The following is a 12518-nucleotide window of genomic DNA, read 5'->3' as shown; positions in this document are numbered from 1 at the left end:
AGAGGTAGGACAAATTGGTCTACTCTAACGGTCCGCGCCTAGAAAGTCGCTTTTTATAAGCATAGTCCGTGAATATTGGTCTGACAGGTCTGGTGGTCCCGCAGGGATAGAAACCATTTTTTATTTAAACTCTCTCACGTTGTGTCATGAAATGTTTGGGGAAATATGTTGGCGCTGAACCATTCAACGCCCAACGCTATTTTATTCAGCGACTATCTGTTAGATTAGTATCACCATAGGGCTTAAGAGGTTGCCCAACTGACGTGGATGACCAATGTAGAAATTTACGTTTAATCCCATTTTTACCGGGCTTTGGACTTTCTAGTCCAACGACCTAAAGCCTAGTACTGGGAGGTCCTAATTTACCAAATCAAGAACGAGTTGATCCAAAGCTTAACGATTCAGTCCAAATTTTATTTCTTTTCTGATTAAAATAACCTCTCACACAAGAACATATCTTGATTTGTTCGCAAACCAGTTTTTCATTTCATTTCTCCACCCATAGATTTCTGTAATAATAATGAGGAGATTCAGAACCTCTATATGATAAGAATCAATTTTCATTTCATCTATTAGATTTCAGGTTAGTATTTGAACTTTAATTACTCAATATTCATATATCTCTCATTCGATTTTCTATGTCAATCGATTTATTATCGATTCCGAATGTTTGATTAGAAATGATCATGATCCAATATTTTCTCATATCTCTCTACTTCTCGTCTCTAGTGATCTGTTGAGGAAGAATCTTAGTTAGAAAAACTAGTTATTTTTATAAGAAAATTTCAGATCTAAAATTTTTAGAAGAGAGAGGCGATTTCAAAAAAGTTTTAGGGCTTCGTTATTCTCCGTGGTTGTTTTCTGCGATTCAAGATAAAGATCATACATGTAAAAAAAAAAAAAATCATTTTGGTGAAGGTGAATAAAGAAATTGAAGATAATATCCATGCCACATGAGTGATTGAAATTGAAATTGAAATCTATAAAGTGCTCTGTGTTTGAACCTTCTTCGACGATGAAAGAATCTGAACCAATGGAGAAATTAGTTTCTTCTTTGAAATTAACAGCTTAATTCGAGTTTCTGGTATGATTTTATCCAAATACCTTTTATGTTAAATGTTTACTTCTAATATTATCACTATCTTGTGTGGATGTCTAATTAATAGCATATTCCTGAAGAGTCATAATGCCACCTGTTGTGCAGCTAGTTGATTTTGAAAATTGGAAGATCGAAGAAGACCTCTGGACCAAGTGGAAATATTTCTTGTAAATTTTCAGATTCTGTACAAGACCGTCAGTTGGATATTAAAGGGAACACATTTTCATTTGGAGTGATGTTACTTGAAATAATTAGTGGGAGACCTCCGTATAGTAAAGATACAGGATATTTGATAAATTGGGTAAGGAAAACTCAATTAACTATTTCACTTTCTTCTCTTTTTCTGGAAGAGAAATTTTGTTTACCTTGCCTTCTGGATTATTATCAGTCATTTTAAATTTTAGTTGTGTCAGTTTCATATTTCAGCTAGTCCGTTAATATACATTTCTGCTTCAGCTTTTTTTAAATTACAAGATGGATAAAATGCAAATGTAGCTTTGTATAGATGGATAAAAGTGCAAGTGTATCTCTTTTCCCAATAGTTAAATACTTACGATTAAGTTCGGAACGCGTCCATATTTGTGTATATATTTATATAGATGTATGTGATAATGTACTTATTTCTCATTTCTAAGATGGAAGAAACCAACGAGTGCGAAACTAGCCCTTGGGAGCTGTAAAGCGAGTTTATGTTATTTTCACATCTTTGGAATCTTGGATTTTCATTTCCTTGATGGATCCTTGACCTTAGCGGCACATTTTAAACCTGATTTTTCTTCTCCACTGTCAAGCACGTAATTGTGTCGTATCCCAGGCCTGAAACTTCATGGATTGAGGTACAAATCTTATTCTTCTGCATTAGAAATGTTCCTTATCATCCGTGTCATTTCTATGTATATATCTTAAAGTTCTATGCATATATCTGTTTGATTATGTGTTTAGAGGTTTTGACTAAGAAGAATATTGTTGAACCTATGCGAGAGATTAGAAGAGCTTTACTTGAAGCAGATGCAAGTACGGTTGAATAATAATATGCATTTCAGTATTATCTGGGTTCCTTGAATGAGAAACGGGATAATTTAATTTAACATTACAAATAACTAAGATGCATAATTGTACATATGTTGATATTCAATGTGCACACAATCGTACACATGTTGATTATTATTAATGCGTCACCTTTGTATCACATTTCACGTGCTCAAGTTGAGGTGCATGTCTCACCTTTACATTCAAACATCCACCTTAATTGTACACATATTAATCCTTAATACGTACATAATTGTACATGTTGATTGTTAAGGTGTACTTAATTGTACACTTGTTGGTTTTCATGATTATTGTTCCTTTCATGTTAATTTCAATAATTATTCATCTTTTAACCCATCTATCTTCTTTACCTTCTTATGGATCCAAATTTAATTGGTCGAGTTTATGTAAATATGATTGTTCTAGATTTTCAGTGTTAACTTAATAGCAAACTTGTGTTTCTAGCAAAAGATGAACGCTTTTTAATTTTTTGTGTTTTCATTTTTAATGGTGTAAACAGGGTGTCCTTGTGAGTCATTAACAAATCCTGTGGTTATTGTGGAAGTATCATAAAGGATGAGCTGTAGGGTGAACAGTGTGAGTCAACATGTGACTTTGCCACCTACTTCTTATGCCATTACTGTGTTTTATGCGAAGAAGCGAGATAGCTGCCACGTAGGTCTCCGCATCCAGGATTTAATGGTAGGTCCATCTTTGTTATGATGCCTCCATCAGAGCAGGTGGTAATTCCTGAAATATGTGACCCCTTAATGATATCTACCTATATCCTTTCTATTCATATATACTGGATACATGTTAAACCCCATAGTTAGCTACATGCAATCTTTATGACATATACTAACAACTTGGGTTTGTCACAAGATGCATCTGTACATGAACGACAATGTCCAGAGACCATGTTTTGATATCTATTCGACACTTTTTATTGATATGTTAATGTACATAACAATGTACACATGTGGCTTCTTAATGTGCACGTAGTAGTACACATGTTGATTTTCAATGTGCACGTAGTTGTACACCTATTGATAACTAATGTGCATATAGTCCTACACCTATTGGTCGATAATGAAGCTAGGTTTGGACTTCATAAAAATATGTAATATACAATTATGTCACTTTCCTACCTGAGTGGTCAAAAAATCTAGGGAGTAAACATGTGAAATGGCATATTCTTGACATGTACATAATTATACACACATGTTGATTGTAAATATGGTGTGTACATTAGGTATTATTATTGTTCATGGTTGTTCTTTAACCAAATGATGGACGAGATGCGATTATCGTCTTCAAAAAATAAATTGTTGATTCCATTTGATATACATTTCTTAATTTTCTTGTAATTTTTTTATTCATGTGTTTGACTTATTAGTTGAACTGACTTTATGATCATGTAGATGCTATTTTTGAGAATATACCCACGTTGAAGAGATGGAAGTAGATCAACAGGTATTAGTTTATCAGTTGTTTTTTTATGCTAATTAATCTAGCTAAAAAGTGTTTGGTTTGATTAGAGTTCTCAAGTCTGAAAGAAGATGGTGTTACTGAGATTTCAAGGGTGTTAGAACTGTTGATTTGATGAATATGGAGACAATACTGTTACTTTGTGTGATTTAGAGTTTGCAGTGAGTAAGCTGATAACGAAATGAAGAAAAGCTGTGCATTGTTGCTGGCTGAGCAATTACAGGCTATGGATGAGCTGCAGCTGGCTATGAAGCAATTGCAGGTGATGCTATGGGAAATCTGGAAGAATGGGTTTGCTTATATGTTGTAGTACAAGGATGGTGCAGCTGAGTACTGATGGTAGAACTCTGAAGTGGTGATCTGGTGAATAAAAATTTTGAGTTGAATGGTTGAGGTGTTGTAGTTGTTTGCAGCAGCAGAGTTAAGAGTGCTTGAGGGTTAAGAGTGCTTGAGCATTGGAGCTGGTGTTGGTAATGAGTTTGGGTTGTAAACAAGTTGTATTTTTGTAAATGTGTACATGCATGTTTGTACACCAATGTAAGCTGAGTTTTTCAAAAAATGAGAATTATATAGTCATATGGGTATTCTTTTTGTAGCTCTCGGAAAGAGTTTTCCGAATATATAAAGTTTGCGAATTTTGGACAAACGGTTCGAAAGATAAATTGATTTTTTTTTATATATTATTTAAAACTGCTGACATCATCCTGAGTCACTTTGAACTAAACTGAAAATATTTTGACTAAATTATAAACCACGAAGATTATTTATGTACTTTTCATAGATAAAGAGTAATTTGTACCTAGTTGAATGGGTTAGGACTAACTAGTATATTTATATGGAATTTTGGACTAAACCGTATTTTTCCCATGCCAATCTAGCTGTTAGATTAGAAGACTGTAGTAGTTAGCCTTAACACACTGTTTTCAAAAAAAAAAAAATTTCGGGTGGATGCATGAACTGATTTGAGTGCTAGGGAAATGTTCAGTGAGATTGTCAACTTTGGAAGCATACACCACATGTACTTTTTAAACCCTTGTTTGATCTAAAGATTTCCAGCACCATATTTTGTTTGTGAGCATTTTCCTTGTGGGTTAGTCCGTCAACAACTGATGGGAATTTGGTACCGTCAGCAGGTGAAGAATTTATCATTATTGATTTTTCGGTGAAGTTTTCATTTTCTGATTTAGGAGATTTTTGTTGGCTTTGATTATGTTGGGTTTGATTACTGCATTTTTCTTTGGTAGTTCTTAAATTGGTGTATGGATATTGAGGTTAAACTAGTGGTGCATTTATAGTGTTTGTAGAAATGTCTGATCCATGATTTAGCTGAGATTGTGTATATGGGAACTGGCTATTGATATTATACTTCATCCATGCCATTGTAGACTTAAGACTTAAAATCTTTACTCACGTCCATCTTTTGATGTCTAAATAAACTGGTGTTGGATGTTCATTTCTTGGTGCTTGTGTGGAATTTTATTATACCTTGTTTAGTGAAAGGGCCATGAAAAATTGGTAGTTTCCGTTCTACTTATGTCCATGCGTACATTCTAAATTTGGAATTACATTTATGAAACATTAAGTCCTTGCGTCCCTTCTGACTCGGACTAAACAAAATGTTATTAATTTATTTGGTAAGTTTGTTTTCTACGACTAACTTCTGTGTACTGTAAGGTATGTACTCCTGCCATAGTCGACATTAGACTAGCTGTTATAGCGTTTAGATGCTTAATTTTACCTAATGTACATCAGTGAAGTTACACTAGTAGTGAATATTATGTTTGTGTGACTTCGTATTGGTGGAGTTTACAAGAGAAGTTTTTTTTTTCAGTTTTGGAGAGAAAAGAAAGATAGCCTAGAGAGAAACCTAAACAGAGAAAACTAAAAATGAAACTATCCGTTTTACATTATGAGTTCTCGCTGGTGTTTTAATTACAAACCTTATTATTGAGTACTGCCACTACATTATATGCCCCCACTTTGTTGCTTGTTCTTTTCTTATTTTGACCGTGGGGTCTGGCTATATTTGTGGCTACTGTGAATGATTTCAGAGATAGTCATGAGTAAAAATTGTAAGAAGTCTTGCTTAATGTAAAAGTTGTTTGGGATCGACTTAATAATCCTGGGCTTTAATTGTAGTTGCTAAATTTCTATCTTTTTATGTTCATGTATGGAAGGATGTAAGCAGATTACGTTTGGCAGATGTGAATTTCTTTAGAGGTTAACGATTTGGCTCATTGTTTGAATCTTTAATTAGAAGAAATCTTTTTTACATTTAACATGAACAGCTTGTTTACCTTTTTTTTCAGTATAAAAAGAAAATGGTCCCGTTGAACCAAAAGCTGTTTTTCCAAAGAGGGCAAAAGCTTTAGCTAAAGATCTTTTTGCTCCAGCCTCACTTGAACTTCCTAAGTTAAAGAGAAGGAAGCAGTCTGAGAAAGCGGCAACTTCATCTAGAAATACAAGAGCTATGGTTTCTAAGAAACCAACAGGGGAAAAAAGTAAGAGACGTGATGGACCAAAAAGGCGTGTTTATTACAAAAAAGTTGTCTATGATGGTGGAGAGTTTGATGTCGGAGATGATGTTTACGTGAAGAGAAGATGCTAATTCTGATAATGATGATCCTGAGGTTGAGGAGTGTATCTTTTGCTTTAAGTCTGGTAGGAATTTAATGATTGAGTGTGACGATTGCTTGGGTGGTTTTCATCTTAAATGTCTTAGACCTCCATTGAAGGAGATTCCAGATGGGGATTGGATTTGTGAATTTTGTGAGGCTAGGAAAGCGGGGAAGAAAGTTGAGCTTCCTGAACCACCAAAAGGGAAAAAGAGGAGAAGAACGGCAAGGGAGAAGCTTCTTTCCAGTGATCTATCGGCTGTACATATTGAAAGGTGAGACTTGATAATTCAACTTTTACGATGTTACAGGTCATTCATTTTATTAACTGTGAAATAATCAGCTTATGGAAGGAACCAGATGGTAGTTATTGGTTTAAAGGCCGATGGAATGTGATTCCTGAAGAGACTGCAGTTGGAAGGCAGCCACATAATCTACGCAGGGAGATTTATCTCACTAATGATTTTACGGACATTGAGGTGAGGTGACTCTTGGCTGTCAGAAGTTATCCTATCTTTTATTTGCTTCTAAGTGGAAGTTATATTATCGCTGTCACCTCTTACTCTATATCGCCACTAAGAGGTTAGGCATGTACAACTTTGTTCAGCAAAAAGGGAATGAATATTCATTTTCCCTTGATCCTTACGGAGTAAAAGAAGGACGATACTGGTTTGCACAAACCCCTAGATATATCATTGGGTTTAGGGTTCATATTTGTTAAATACTGTAGTGTTTAATATTGTGTCTAATTGAATCTTTTTCATTATTCCTCAATCCTCACTATTACCCTGTCAATGTATGCAGATGGAATCCATCGTTAGACATTGCTCCGTAATGAATTGTAAAGAATTTTCTGAAGCCAATAATGAAGGAGATGACGTCTTTCTATGTGAATATGAATATGATATCCAGCGGCAAAGTTTCAAGCGCCTTGCAGATATCGACAAGGAGGAAGATGTGAGCTTTTAAATTGACAGCGTAGCATAATAGTGGTTAGTTAAATAAGAGGCGCCATTTTATTGTGAGCTTTAACCTTCCACATGTGCCAGGATGATAAAGAAGCTGTTGGAGATGAAGACTGGGAATCTTGTATTCAATCTCTGACCCTGAAGAGAACTTAAAGAGTGCACGGAAGAAGCTTAAATTTTCATCAAGTGGGCAATCCCCGGGTCATGGATTTGCCGCGGTATATATATTTTGTTTGTTTGAAATTCTCTTTGTTCTACGTTTCATCTTCTGCTTGATGGTTCTATTCTTCATCTATGCAGAATGCACAAGGCGGGAAGTTCTTTGGCCTTCACAAAATAGGGACAAAAAAGATCTTGGAGCATGTGAAAGGCCACAAGCAAACTGAGATTGAAAAAGCAGAAGCGACTTTGCTGTTGGCAACACTACCTAAATCTCCTCCTTGTAGGAATAAGTACGTCAGCAGTTCCATGTGTTTCCATTTATTGTTTGGATTTTAACAACAGAAATTTGCTGTATGCCAGAGAAGTGGAGGAGATAACCGAATTTGTTAAAGACGCTGTCAGTATTGATCAGTGTCTGGGACGCTGCTTGTACATCCATGGTGTTCCTGGAACTGGCAAGGTAAGCTATCATATATGATAGTGCTATGACTTATTCCGGAGTTTGAAACTGGACCTGACTGACATGTAATCGGAATGATGTAACACCTGGCATTGTAGTGCTTTTCTTGTAGAAAAGGGTTAAGAGTCTTGAGCAACTAAATTAGTGGCTTTGGACATATTTTTCACTATCAGGATCTGGTTCTTTTTCCTTTTCTTTCTTTGTATAGGCGCCGTCTTATATTTTCTGATTGCAAGGACACTCATTACATTCTTTAATATCTGTACGCGTCAATATGCAGACTATGAGTGTACTTGCAGCGATGAGGAATTTGCGGTCTGAAGTTGATGCAGGTACTATAAGACCGTACTGTTTTGTGGAGACTAATGGTTTAAAATTGGCTTCTCCCGAGAATATCTATAGGGTAAGAATCTGCATTGGTAAAAAAAAAGAATTAATGCTTGCATTTCCTGTCTGTTTATTTTCTCCTTGTAGATTGTGACCACTAAATTCTTTCAGGTCATATATGAAAAACTAAGTGGGCACAGGGTCAGTTGGAAAAAAGCTCTTTCCTTGCTGAATGAGAGATTTTCAAAAGATCATAAAGTCTGTAACAGTCAACCCTGTGTTTTACTGATCGATGAGCTTGATCTTCTAGTAACAAGGAACCAATCGGTAATTGTCGCAATTTCTTGTTCATAGTTTGCATTTAGTTGTCTATGAATATTTCTGAGTAGGAGAATATTTTAAGACCAAATAACTTCCACAAGTGGCAACTCGTGATGCTTTTAAACGGCCATTGAGAAAGGCAGTTTTTTGTATGTTTTTTTCTTTGTTTTCTTTTGTGTTTTACGTAGTAACTGCCAAAAGATAATCAATGGTAGGGTTTGTTGGGGAAAGGATTTACAAGCAATTACCTATTGTGAAGCTAAATCTTTGTTTCAAAATTTCGGTGATCTGTTCTCATAAACTCAAGAAGCTAAGCACTCTTAACCATGGTATATGGTGACAGGTCCTATACAATATCCTTGATTGGCCAACTAAGCCACATTCCAAATTGGTTGTAATAGGTAACATGTTAATTCTGATTGTGCTCCTAAGCTTAATAACCTGCTTATTCCCGAACTGACCTAAATCTTAATATGTTTCTTTTGTTGATAATTCATGTGCAGGAATAGCAAACACCATGGATCTTCCTGAGAAACTGCTACCTCGTATTTCAAGCCGCATGGGAATCCAACGGCTTTGTTTTAGCCCCTATACTTATCAGCAACTTAGAGAAATCATTTCAAGCCGCATTCAAGGAATGAAAGCATTTGACAGACAAGCTATAGAATTTTGCTTCGAAGAAGGTTTGGGTTCCTTTTGTATCTTCTTCATCATCACAAATTTTGCGTTATACATGGCCATCCTTTCTATTTCCTGCAGTCCAATCATGATATACGCTTGTTTGTTCCTCTGGAATCCAGACATTCAGATTTCACATTCACTGAACTGCATGTGTTCCAGGTGGCGGCAATTTCAGGAGACGCGCGTCGTGCACTGGAAATATGTAGGCGAGCAGCTGAAATTGTAGATTATAAAATTAAAAAATCATCATCCACCCTGGACTTCTCATCCGCAGGTATATACAAGGTCTTGTATAAGTTTCCTAACTTTTTTTATGAAGTATACCTACTCATTAACGAACCCCCCAGTAGTTAGAAAAAAGTGGTGCAGTATCCTGTGTTTGCGCTGGGTTACTGGGTAGGGGTTTACTCATTTGGGAAGTAACTACTTTGCAGGAAAAAACCATGTTGGAATGGCTGATGTGGAAGCAGCCATACAAGAAATGTTTCAGGCACCTCATATTCAGGTGAGCTTAACTTAACTATGGACTCTGTTTTTCCAGTAAAAAAATATCTTCAAGAAAGAATGTAAGCATAGTGTGGTGTCGAACAATTTAGTAATTCACAACCAGTCACCCTGAGCTAAATAAAAATTACACTTTGTGGTTGAAATAGTCTGACAAAAAGAGTTTTTGTAGAGCTCACCTGATGGATGTTACTAATTATAGACTAGATGGTAAATGGTAAATAATTTATAGACTAGATGGATGTTACTAATTACCATCTTACAGACGAAGAAAGTAGGAACAATGTTCATAAAGTATTAGTTTGTTGATATTTCACCTGACGTAGGTTTGTCTTCGTTATCCCTTTTTCAGATTATTAAAAGCTGTTCAAATCTAAGTAAAATCTTTCTGGTGGCTCTTGTGCATGAGCTCTACAAAAGTGGAATGGGCGAGACTACTTTTGAAAGGTCATTCTCTAAACCTGTCTTCCAGTTCTTCGTTTTTCTTAGTTGAAAAAAGTCTATTAATGAATCACAACGCGGAGTCGGTAGTTTTATAGCATGATAGGCCCTACAGATCTGAAATGGGAATTCTTCGGGTAGAATGAAAGACCACAAGTAGAAAATAGAAAACCTATTTGACTAACTTGTTTCTGGGATCAATCTCATTGAGATGGTTAATGTTGTCTTTTCTGTTTTTTACCCAATTGGTGCAGTTGGCAGCTAATGTGTTCTCTCTTTGCGGAAGCAATAAGGAAGAGTTCCCAGGATACGAAACACTCTTAAAAGTTGGGTAAGCGCAAGTTAATTTTACTGCACGATCTTTACGAATCTCCTAGTTTAAAATCTGATCGAGTACTCTACTGTAGGTGTAAACTTGGCGAATGCAGAATCATTATTTGTGAGGCAGGAGCTCGGCATAGGTTACAAAAATTACAGCTCAATTTCCAAGGTTTGTTAATTCCAGAATGATCCGTTGCTCCACAACAATAGGTTTCTGCTATTTGTCACACCTCTTGACAGCTTCTGAGTATAAAGATCATTCATTGTTTGATTTGGCAGTGATGATGTGGCATTTGCGCTAAAAGACTGCTCGGAGTTACCTTGGTTGACCAAGTACTTATAGCTATAAGCTAGTATAACTGATGATATTTTTTTCCCCTGTATTCTTCTCCTTTTATCTATTGCTTTTTTCCTTTTCTGTTTTTTAATAGAAAAAAGGATAATGCCATTGATTAATAGTTCTGTTGGGTAGGTGCTTTTGAGAATTGTTTTGGTCTGAGATTGAGATTGTTATTAGCCAAAATTGAAGAAGTTAAAATAAGTATTGATGAAAATAGGATGCTTGGTGATATGAAAATCAGTAAAAAAAGAACACAAAAAAAATGGTAATAGTAAGTAACCGTGAATGGAAAAGTATCTGAACGAACTTTTCGCATGTTGCCACATATATGTCCAAATTTGAGTTTAGCAGGCTCCTCTACAACCCAAGTACGAGGTTTTGGCTCCGATTTTTTTTTTCATCTGCTTTTTCTTCCTAGGAGATTGACGGACCGAGAAAATCGATTTTCTACCGACTGAAATAAGAATGGGACCCACTTTTTAGAGGTAACCTGTTACAGGGCCGTCATGGTTTATTAGAGGGGCGGCATTCTAATAGGACAAAAAGGGTCATTACATGATCATTTAAGGTGTCCCTTATAAAAAAAATACTGAAAATGACAAATTAACCCTCATAATTGATAACCTAGTTTGATGATGACAATTAAGTTTAGTGTTAATGATTGATTTCACTTATATTAACTCAAAATCAAAATCAGATTTTTAGAGTTAAAAAAAAAAGTTTAGAGAAGAAGGTCAATCTTAATCAATTGAAGAAATTAACCAACAAATGAAGAATCAGGACCTAAAAATGATTGGGTATACTTCTAAATATGTCCCAACTAGCCTTTTGTTGCTCAAAGTTATCTAAAATACGTAAAAAAATTCATTCTTTTTTACATTTTCAGAGCTAATTACGGTTGGAATTTTGCTCATAACCAACCGTAAATCGAAGTTACGGCTCGTAAAATATGAACTACCAACCGTAACTGATTAAACTTGTAGAAAACCCAATCGTAAAACCAGTTACGGTTGGTAACTAAATGCTCGATACCAACCGTAACTGAGCTACGGTTCGTAAACTAAAATGGTTACCAACCGTAACAGAAAATTCTCAGATATAAGAACATACGGTTGGTAATTGAACTATTACATAAAAATATCCAGTTACGGTTCGTAATTGAGTTAAAATAAACCGTAACTCACATAAACCCAGAAATTTCAATTTTCATCTAAAACCCTTACTTTTGATAGAAATTAAACTTAAATTGAACAAAATAAACCAAATCGTAACTGGGTTTTTCAAAACGTACCTCATATAAGTCCATTACACTACACTTGATTAATTTTCGAATCGTCGATTAATCAAAAATGATGAAATTTTGAGTTTTAATGGAGGATACGAGTAATAGGAGGAGGAGAAGAGAAGAAGAAAGAAAACAAATTTTCAATTTATAGTCATCCGTCGGTAATTCCGGTTTTACTGATGGAATTGGACCGAAGTTAACGGCTGGTTAGACTCACCAAACAAAAAAAAGTCTTAAACGCCGAGACGGCTCTGTACGACGAGTGACGCCTTGGTTGACAGTCCCTAAAAGGGCTAAGTCGTCTTTAGCATGGTATAAAAAACGATTATTGTTACAGTCTCAGATTCTTCCCAAAGAAAAATCCATGGTTTTTTACGTTTCTCTTTCTCCACCGGGATCAACTAATCCCTATGTAATCCATTCCACCCTTACGGATATGATCGACATCATCTCCATACATCTCAACGAGAACAACTA

General features: G+C 35.5%; 1 long non-coding RNA gene, 1 other non-coding gene and 1 pseudogene across 3 annotated transcripts; all 3 read left to right on the top strand.

Moving 5' to 3' along the window:
• Nucleotides 1-412: 412 nt before the first annotated feature.
• Nucleotides 413-4262, top strand: LOC113355772. Of its 2 annotated transcripts, XR_003362600.1 has the most exons (5): nt 413-1084; nt 1205-1400; nt 1735-1935; nt 2649-2830; nt 3550-4262. It is a non-coding gene; the product is annotated as an uncharacterized LOC113355772 (long non-coding RNA). The 2 variants fall into 2 exon arrangements; XR_003362599.1 differs by having other exon boundaries at nt 415-1084; nt 2649-4262.
• Nucleotides 4263-4572: 310 nt separating this feature from the next.
• Nucleotides 4573-10896, top strand: LOC113355771 (annotated as a pseudogene).
• On the top strand, nt 7096-7173 carry LOC113362504. Its single transcript, XR_003365756.1, has one exon. It is a non-coding gene; the product is annotated as a small nucleolar RNA snoR28 (small nucleolar RNA).
• Nucleotides 10897-12518: the final 1622 nt, after the last annotated feature.

This window comes from Papaver somniferum, chromosome 3, assembly GCF_003573695.1.
Source record: "Papaver somniferum cultivar HN1 chromosome 3, ASM357369v1, whole genome shotgun sequence".
NCBI lineage: Eukaryota > Viridiplantae > Streptophyta > Magnoliopsida > Ranunculales > Papaveraceae > Papaver > Papaver somniferum.
Note: the sequence above shows the minus strand (reverse complement) of the source record. Positions and strands in the feature narration are given on the sequence as shown.